The sequence below is a fragment of the Echeneis naucrates genome, chromosome 3 (genome assembly GCF_900963305.1).
Source record: "Echeneis naucrates chromosome 3, fEcheNa1.1, whole genome shotgun sequence".
Classification (NCBI taxonomy): domain Eukaryota; kingdom Metazoa; phylum Chordata; class Actinopteri; order Carangiformes; family Echeneidae; genus Echeneis; species Echeneis naucrates.
In genome coordinates this window covers 12520614-12530037 of record NC_042513.1, presented here as the reverse complement: position 1 = coordinate 12530037, position 9424 = coordinate 12520614, and positions in this window count along the sequence as shown.

Below are 9424 nucleotides of genomic sequence, written 5' to 3'. Positions count from 1 at the left end.
GAGGAAAGAGCAGCACTGCAAGCAGGTCCCACAAGACACCTGTACATGTGTATCTGACTGCGTGCGTGTAAACAGTATGTGGAATGAAAGAAAACCCTGTTAACCTTCAAACCTTCTCAGACTTTTTAATGGCTGGAGACATAACAGTGAAGACATATTTAATGCGCCGATAAAAGAAGGGTACGCGTGTAAGATATGCTCTGAGATCAAGAAAAGCTTTATATCTCATACCGCTGTCTCCCAAAGTAAAATGAAAAAAAAAAAAAAAATCAATTAATATAGTCACACGAAATGACTTCTGACTTCAGGTGACGGTTAAATCAAAAGTTATTAGCCAAATTGGAAACAACAATCATTTTAGAGATTACTGTGCATTTTGTCAATCACTGTTATGGTGTGGATTTATGGCACATTTTGTCCATTAGGTGATCAAGGTCTCATTCTCACATCACAATGAGGTTAACTTATTCCAGAGCTGATCTCTGCACTGATGGTCACAGTCACATTTCAGCGGATTTTGTGTGTATGAGATTCATAGTTTGTCAGTTACTGCAAATTAAATTGATCCCTCTTTGGTGTCAAAGCTACATCAAGAACATGTTGCAATTTTGCACTTTTTTTGTTTTGATTGCCTGAATACTTTTGAAGTACAAAGAACCATCTCAATATAAATCACATATCCTCACTCAGTCTTAAGGCTCCAAAGCTCTTATACTGTAACAGCAGCCTCATGAGACAGTTTACAACCAGCAAAGGGTCAGCTGTTTCTGATTTAAAGAAAAAATAAATAAATAAATAAATAAAAATCAAAGAAACATAAACCTAAATGATTGGATTGGAGAAAATTTGCCCAGGTTTGGGCCATGCCTGAGAGCGGTTACTTTGTAGTTGTCATATTACAAAGTTATAGGCTCAGTTCCTGAATATGGGCTGTGTGCATTTCTCTATGGACTGAGAGCTTTGATACTTTCACAGTGTTAGTACAGAACTAAATGAAAACAACAACAACACATAAATCTCAATTTGACCAATACAGAGCCTTTAATATTTCAAAGTAAATTACATAAATGGCGAAAGAATATTTTATAAATAATATAATTTACTTTAGTACTACATTCTATGGTAAGTATCTCCTTTTCAAAAGAGGATGTAAGACCTTCAGTGAACCAAACCACAGAGCCAAAATCGCATCAGTGCCGCAAGCATGCTGGGAACATGAGCTAAAAAGTAGACAATGAGTCAGCCACCTGAACTGATATTTTTTGTGTTTGCGCATTGTAATAGTTTGTTTTCCTAAGAGCGGATCCATGCCAGCGTGGCCCACGCTCACGGTGATCAATAGGCATAGCTTGAGACAAGTGTTTTGTCAAGTAGGCTGCTCAGTGAGTGATTGGCAGCTCACAGCTTCACTCAGACATCAACATGAACCCTTCCTACAGCCGACAAAGTCGACACAGTCCTCAACCCGAATGAATGAGTGTACCATTCACTGTGCTGTCACTGCTCTCTGCTTTTCACATTAAAAAAAAAAACCTAAAACACTGCAGCTCCTCTGGAGGGCTGAAATTATCCATCAGAATCCCACTGCTTTTGAATTCTTAAGATTAATAAAAGGAGCAATTTCCCCACTGAGAGGAATCAAGGTTAACTTATTTTATTGTCAGAGATCTGGAACATCCTGGAGTAAGTTTGGGTTGTTGTGCTAAATCTGATCAAATCGATGTAACCAGGAAATGAGATTGGCAACAGAATACAGAGACAGCGGAGGTATAATACACAGCCAAAAGTCTACTTTGTGCTACATTAACTGTTGCTGCCTACATCAACTTGTTGGTGGCAACAGAAAATTAAAAGTCGCCACCTACAAGTTTTCCATGTGACATCAACATTTTGTTAAGTAACAAGAAATGATGAGAAAGAATTTTAAAAAGACAAAAAGGGATCTCAGGCTGAAAACATCCAAGAGCCAGAGTCAAACAGAATCTAATTCTGTGAAGTTTAAGAGGCAGCAACTCACATCATGAGGTAAATAAACAATTTGCTGAGTGGTTTATTGTAATCCCAACTGTCTCCAATTTGTACATTCATCATGCTGACATTTATGCACCAAATCTAGTTTAATTAAATAACAATCCTTTCTACAATTTTTTCTACAAACACATTGGGACGTTAGCCCCAGTTGTATTTGGTCGCTGCTAGGTTTGGTTTTCTCAGTGCTGAAAGCATTTGTCGCTAAGGTTCAAACATCTATATTGTAAATGCAGCCCCAGATGAATTGATTATCTTTCACATCTTCATCGCAGTTCTGGTCCCTCTTTGCAATAGCGTAATGAGCTTGAAGCCAATTTGCACCTGATTCCACATGTCAACTCACACAGATGTATAACCATTGAAACATTTAACGCTCCCTGCGGAGTTGCCTCTCGTGGATTACATGGTGAAACAATGGCTAATGTCTCTCTTAGCAAGTCAGACTTTGTAAATTACAAAGCAGTTGCATATCCACATGTAGTCCTCTGTGCATTAAAAGTGTCTGAATTATAAGGTCTGGCCTGGCCAGAACACAGAGAATGTGTCAGTGGACTTGGAGATGTTCAACAGGAGGGGTAATTTAATTATTGAAAATCTTGCGGGGCTCCTTCTTCTACTTCCCCCCACGGTGTTCAAGGTTAATTGTCATAAGTTCAGCCTAATCTACCACCAAGGCACAAGGGAGGTGCCAAGGGAGAGATAGCACAATTTTATTAAGATGATTGTGCATTCAAGCAATATTTTCCATTATGCATTGATTTTTCAGTGCAGACTACCTCCAGGCAGCATCAAAGAGTAGCTCCAATTTTCTGCACACGCGGCCACCCATCCCTGCTTCTCGCTGGACAAATATAAAAACCAGTTCAACACATTTACTGCAGCACCACACAAGGTAATGTCTTCTGAACCATATCCTAAACCGAGGCTGCTGGCTGTGACATTAACAAAGGTGTTTGGCATAGCGAAGGCGCTGGAGAGAAACGCAGGCCATTCCAGACACCGGCATCTTAGCGTGTCTCAGCTGTTTAGAGGATTGCTTGTGTAATACCATCTGTAGTCAGGGGGTTTTACACCAGGGCAGAGAGAGAGAGGAGCAACAGTGACTTCAGCCAACATCTGTCGCTTTCCCTACATCTCCCATTCACTCATTCGCTAGTCGCTTTCATCCACTTAAAGCAGTCACACCAGACCAGAAATTTTAATTGAAGGAACAAGTCACCCTTCAGAGAGATTACAGAAGATAAAAGTGTTTGTGAATGTAAAACATGAACTGCAACAACACACAACAATAATTGGCCATTGATATGAAATTCTCAGGAAAGCATTTCATCCTGCTCGTTTGCGGAACAAGTTCTGTCACATAAAGCAAGATATAAAGGACGCCAAACGTGCAGATACAACATGTCATGTTGTTTAAAAATGTACCTTTTTATATAAAGATTCAAGTAAAAGATACAACTAGAGTTGATATGATCATAAGACATAGTGGGCTGGATGAACCACTGTTCTGTAAAATAAAAAAAATAATGAAATAATTTTTTTATGCTTTAAATTATCATTTAATATTGTTTTGTTTTGGCTGAGAGAGAGAAACAATGATTCACACTCACATACACACCTACAGTAATTTTAGTACCATCCACTAATATAAACCTTAATGTCTTTGGACTGTGGGAGGTAGCCACAGACCACCTACACAGGAACAGGGAGAATTCACAAACTCTGCTCAGGCCAAGGCTTTAAACGCAGAACCTCTGGTGGCTGTGCTAACCACTGGATCACCGTGCCATATAAGTGTTAATTACTGTGTCCACTATTAAACAATTTTCTGTAATTAAGTTTTGTATTCCTCAGATGTGGGTCCATGATGACAAACGCATAACAAATATCCTACATGTCTTTAAAAAGAAATAGGGCTTAAGTTATAGGGTTGGGTAGCCAGTTCTATTTGTGAAAACCTCATTTTGGAAAAAAAAAAGTAATTTCTGCCTCAAACATATTAGGATCCTAACTCAAATAAGATCAGAAATCTGGCATTAGTTGTTGGCTGGGAAGTCTGCAGCGTTGTGCCACTTACTACTGGGAAAACAATTCATTTAGAACTATTAAAAACATGGTTAATTCAGAAGATTAAGCAGTGTTAAGTTGTTAATGAGTTGTTGCAGACAACCCATAGTGAAGGCTATAATCATGTCACTACAATCATTGCATTTGTGAAAAGCTTGCCAACAGTGATCCCTTCGTCTTGTTTTGCCTTGACCTTGTCATTAAACACAAAAAGAGGAAGATGGGTCTCCTCACAAAACCATTTTTAAGAGAAGAAACATCAGACAAACACATACACATGAAGTTCTACTTCAGAGTGGTGACAGCGTCAGTGTGAGATTTGGAAACTTTGCAAAAGAAGTTGAAGGACATGGCAGCTGTGATGGCAAAAGAAAGACATTCAGTGATGCAGATGCGCATGATGCTATTGATTCCTGCAGAACGGCTTTGTGTCTATTACTGATATTAAATGGATCCAAGAGGCAGAAGATGTGATGCTGTAAAATACAGCTTCCCTTTGAGACAGCAGTCAGAGACAATTTGTGTCTAAATGTGATGAGGTTTTTTTTTTTTTTTTCACCCCACACATTTTTATTTACAGCAGTTTCTATCATTTATCATTACCGTCGCTAAAAAAGAAGAAAAAAAAGAAAAGAAAAGAAACCAGTTCCAGAAGTTAGTTATTGTCCTCTGTCATCCTTAAGTGCTTTTCACCTTTAGAAGGTTCTTAAATGGTTCCCAATCTAACCCAATTACATGGTGACGCGGTTAGATTCTCTGTTGTCTGGATCCTTCTTGTGTGTGTGTTTAGTCAGTCACATGGCTGCTGCTTATTCCTAACAAACTCATGTTTCTGCTCCACAAAATGAAGGAGCATCATTTTCTGTGCTGACCAGGAGCTATCTTTTCTACCAGACCTCCAAGGCGCAGTCTGAGAACGGCAAATATAAGTTTTCATCATATTCACAACTGTATGGTAGAAATTATGAATGGACAGTAATGAGCGTAGTTTAATACATTTTGCTGTGCTCTCATTTGGAAATGAGGCTGTGAGAGACTGGACCTGTTTTAGCTTGGTCTGTTAAATAGTGATAGAGATTAAAATGCATGAGATGGTTCAAATGATTTCATGGGCTTTGTTGCACATCCCAATTCTGGCTTAATCCAAATACACAAATTTAGAAGTCTGGGTAATACTTGCTGCAGACACTAAGAAAAAGGCACACTCATACGAGGAAAATGTTTTAACTCTAGTAAACTGATAATAACAACAAAATAAAAAAAAAAGAAGAAGAAGAAAGAAACAGTGGGCCTGTGATGGCCATTGATCTGAACCACCTGCCAGAAAGACAATTAGGCTATTGGTTGGAATAAACAGGCCCAACATAGATTCACACATGGAGGTGTGAATCTGATTATTTAGTCTCCAACCTTTCCAGCTGTCGTCAGAATGAGGCCAAAACAAGCAACTTTGTTGTTCAATAATAGCTCCAACAAGGAAATCTTTTTTACCCCACAGACTGAACAGGGGCATGACCAACACGCCCTATTATAGTTTGCTATTAATTGACATGACATTTTTCGGGTCTCATTATTTTCAGGATCAAATAAAAACGCCAGTATTTATTTTACTAACGGGGCACAACATTACATTATATTATATGTTTTTATACACACACTCCTCGGATTTCTGAATCAACCACAGCAAAGCAATATGTAAATATCCAATCACCCTGAAGTGTGAATACCGAAAGCATCCTTCTTAAATATTGCACACAGAAAACCAGTCTATCATAGCGCTTTCCATTTTGGAGCAGGCCCTGATTTTAATTACTATACATGGTGAATTAGCTAATGAATAATGAATGGATTTCTCACATTAAGTGCTTTGACTGCAAATTCACTTGGGGTTCTCTCACTCTACAACCCCCTCACACACTGCCAATGTTGCTCTCTGATTCTGTTGCTACCCCCAAACCCCCCCACCCCCCAAGCACAACCCTCTCAATACCCCATCATCAACGCCCTCTCCAAGTTGGATTCACACGCACAAAATTTCTTCCTCATCTCTTTTCTCACTCTCACTCAATTTTGATTAGATTTTCCTCTGTAAGGAATAATATTTTATGATATTTATATTTTCATATCTTATAGTCTCGACATAAAATCTGTGAGGAATTAAAATTTTACATTATAAATCATGATTTACTGTACAAGGCAGGTTCAGCTCATATGACCTTATCTTTTGTAACATCTCGGATAACTGACAGTACAAAGTGTGCATTCAACAAAGGCAAAATACATGGTATGGGGTCACGCAATCATGAAAGGGAAAGGAAAACCTCAGATGAGGAATAATCAGCAACATATCCTACGGACCATTTCACCTCAGGGCAACCAGGATTAAACATAAACAGTGCTAAATATGTAAAGATAACCCAGGTGATGATATCTGAGCATTAAAGCCTGCAGTGAGGTTAACACATTCACTTTGCTGTAATATGATGTGTTGACTGTAGGGCATTGAGTTTATAATGACTTTGTTGTATAACTATACAATGCATCACAAAATTGAAGTATTACAAAGGCTTGAAAATTAGCATAGTTATTAAAGAAACTCCACACACATTATTTTAGTTCCTATGTAGATAATTTGTTTGTGCAGTCAAAAAATTCAATAAATATAAAAAAACAATAGGCAGGAAGGGCAAACAAGGACAAAACCACAGGGAAACTATTTGTTTTGGGGGTGGGAGGGTAGAAATTTTGGCACAATGTTAATCCAAGACATCTTATTAGTATGCCATCTAAGACTTCACACTATGAACAAATAATGAAAGAAAACCAAGATGGACTACCTGTTGTGTGCTGTCAACGTTGGCCACACACAATCAATCAGCCATCAGCCATGAAAAACTAACTCAATCCCTTATTTAGCACCACCCCAATGGATCCAGCTGCCAGTGTAATAGCACTTCCTGCAACACCATCAAAATAAGAGGCCATGATTCTCAAAAAAAGAAAGCACAAAGTTCAAAAGGTGTGTGATGGATGGATGGATGGATAGATAGATTTACTTTATTGATCCCAAACTGAAATTCTGACCTCCCAGGCCAAATGACCTTGTACTCACAGAACAGTAATATTGCTCTTGGAAGTTGCAACTCTGTACAATGTACAGCCATCTTTTGCAAAAAAGAAAAAAGGAAAGTTGTTGACTGCCTCTTGAATAATTGATGACTGACTTTAAGACAGTCTCCCACCAAGCGTCCTGCATTCACTGCGGAATTATCAAAGAAGATTAACATGAAACAAAACAAAAGGGAGAAGAGGGATGGGAAAAAAAAACAAAACAAAAAAACACTCACCGCTGAGAGAACGTCTGCTCTTCAACTTTCTTTTTTGGAGTCCAAATATATTGGATGGTGGTTATTTTTAAACAGACCTTAATCCTCTGCTCACTCTTCATGGTGAGGTAGATAATTATAGTAATCTGGTCAAAGGGAATTTAATTTCCTAGCTGTAAATCGTTGCAGTGGGATGGACTAGTTGCTTTATGAACGGAATTCATAACGTCCTACAGCATTGACAGTTAGATGACAACCCATATCCACCATGGACATTGCACAGGATCCCATTACGAGATAGGAATTAGCACTATCGGCACAAGTTTCCCATGTGATACAACACGGCAGGGATATAGAATAGCTGAGGGTACCTATTGTTCCTTTTGTTCTATATAGAGGACAAGATGGATAAAGCTGCCTTCAAAGTAGGACAACCTAATGGTGCTCTCTGAATATTCACTTCTTATAAAAATCTACCCTTTACCTCTGGAAGTTTTGTGTATTAAGTTAGGAATTTTCTTTTGAAGATATTTTAAGCAGCAGATATTTAAGATGGCCTTCTTGTCGTAGCCGTACAGGAAAAGAGCTTGTAAAGTACTAGTCGTTCTTGTACTTGCCCTTGAGCAAATCAGTGATTCCCCACTGACTCAGTGGCAGCTCAAGGGGTGCACTAAGTGAAGATCACCGACAGCCTGACCTCCCAGAAGGGAGTGAAATGAAAAGAGAATTTCGCTGTGGGGATCAATAGCAGCCTCACACGATTATCACTTTATTCAAGTCAGTTAGGCAATTTGAGAAAGAGGGGTTAAGCTTGACGTTAATCTTTGGCTGAGACGTGCAGGCCTTCACCGCATGTGTGTGTAATTCCCGTGTGAACATGCACGTGGAACTCTTGCAGGATTAATTATGATAGTTTTAAACATGTATGTATTTACGAAACAGCAAATGCTGGTAATTATCTATATCCTGATTACAAAGGACAAAAAAATAAAAAAATAAAAAAATCATTGAATTTTTGAATAGTAAAAAAAAAAAAAAATTGTATATAATGGTTTTACTCACCACACCTTACTTTTTGAGTTCAAAAGTGTTTTAGTGTGTGACAGCATAAAGGGAATTATGAATAAACAGCCCAATCATGCTCACACAGGTGCACACTGTATGCCCTTTATGGAAGCATAACCAGATGATTGGATGCTGTTCGCTTTTCAGACTATATAGGGCAATTCCTATGATGAAGCCCATTAACTAGTCAGAAGTTATGCTCCCTCAGCTTTCATCTTAGGCCTTTTTAAGACTACAAACATAACCATCAGAGCTGGAGCCAGATACAGATCAGAACCCAACTGTGTTGCTCAAACAGTATTGCATAATAATTATATATTAATGCTTACAGTCGAGCACACCACATTAGCTAGTAAAAGTCAGAGGAGCATCTCATTTTGTTATAAAACAGCACTAAGCCAAGCCAACGCATGAACCACAACGGGATGCTTCCACTGGCTACAGTATCTGGTTGTTTCTAGACAAGCATATGGTAAATATGGCTGAAAGGTTCAAGCTCACATCTTTTTGGACTCCCTACACTTGTTTTTAATGTAATAATTTCATATGTTCTTTGTGTGGGTGTGCATTTTTATTTTACAACGAGTCACCACTGCTAAAATATATGAAAACTGGTGAAAAATGTAATTATACCTATATATACACACATATATACACTTGTTTCAAGAAACAAGATGACACCGACCTGACCCACAGGGTACAAGATCACCAGCTGGGGTGATGAGTATCATCATCTGTCAACTTTTGCACGTACCAGATCCCAGCACAAGAGATTTTGGGCCAAATGTGTTAGACAGCCCTTTCTACCATCACGATCATCGAAACACCCAAATGAAGGAATATCTATTGTAACAATGATGTCCATCTATCCAGTGGAGTTGAAGGTAAATCTTATTCGGGCAACGTTCCATGACGTCGCCCAATAACTTTGTGAA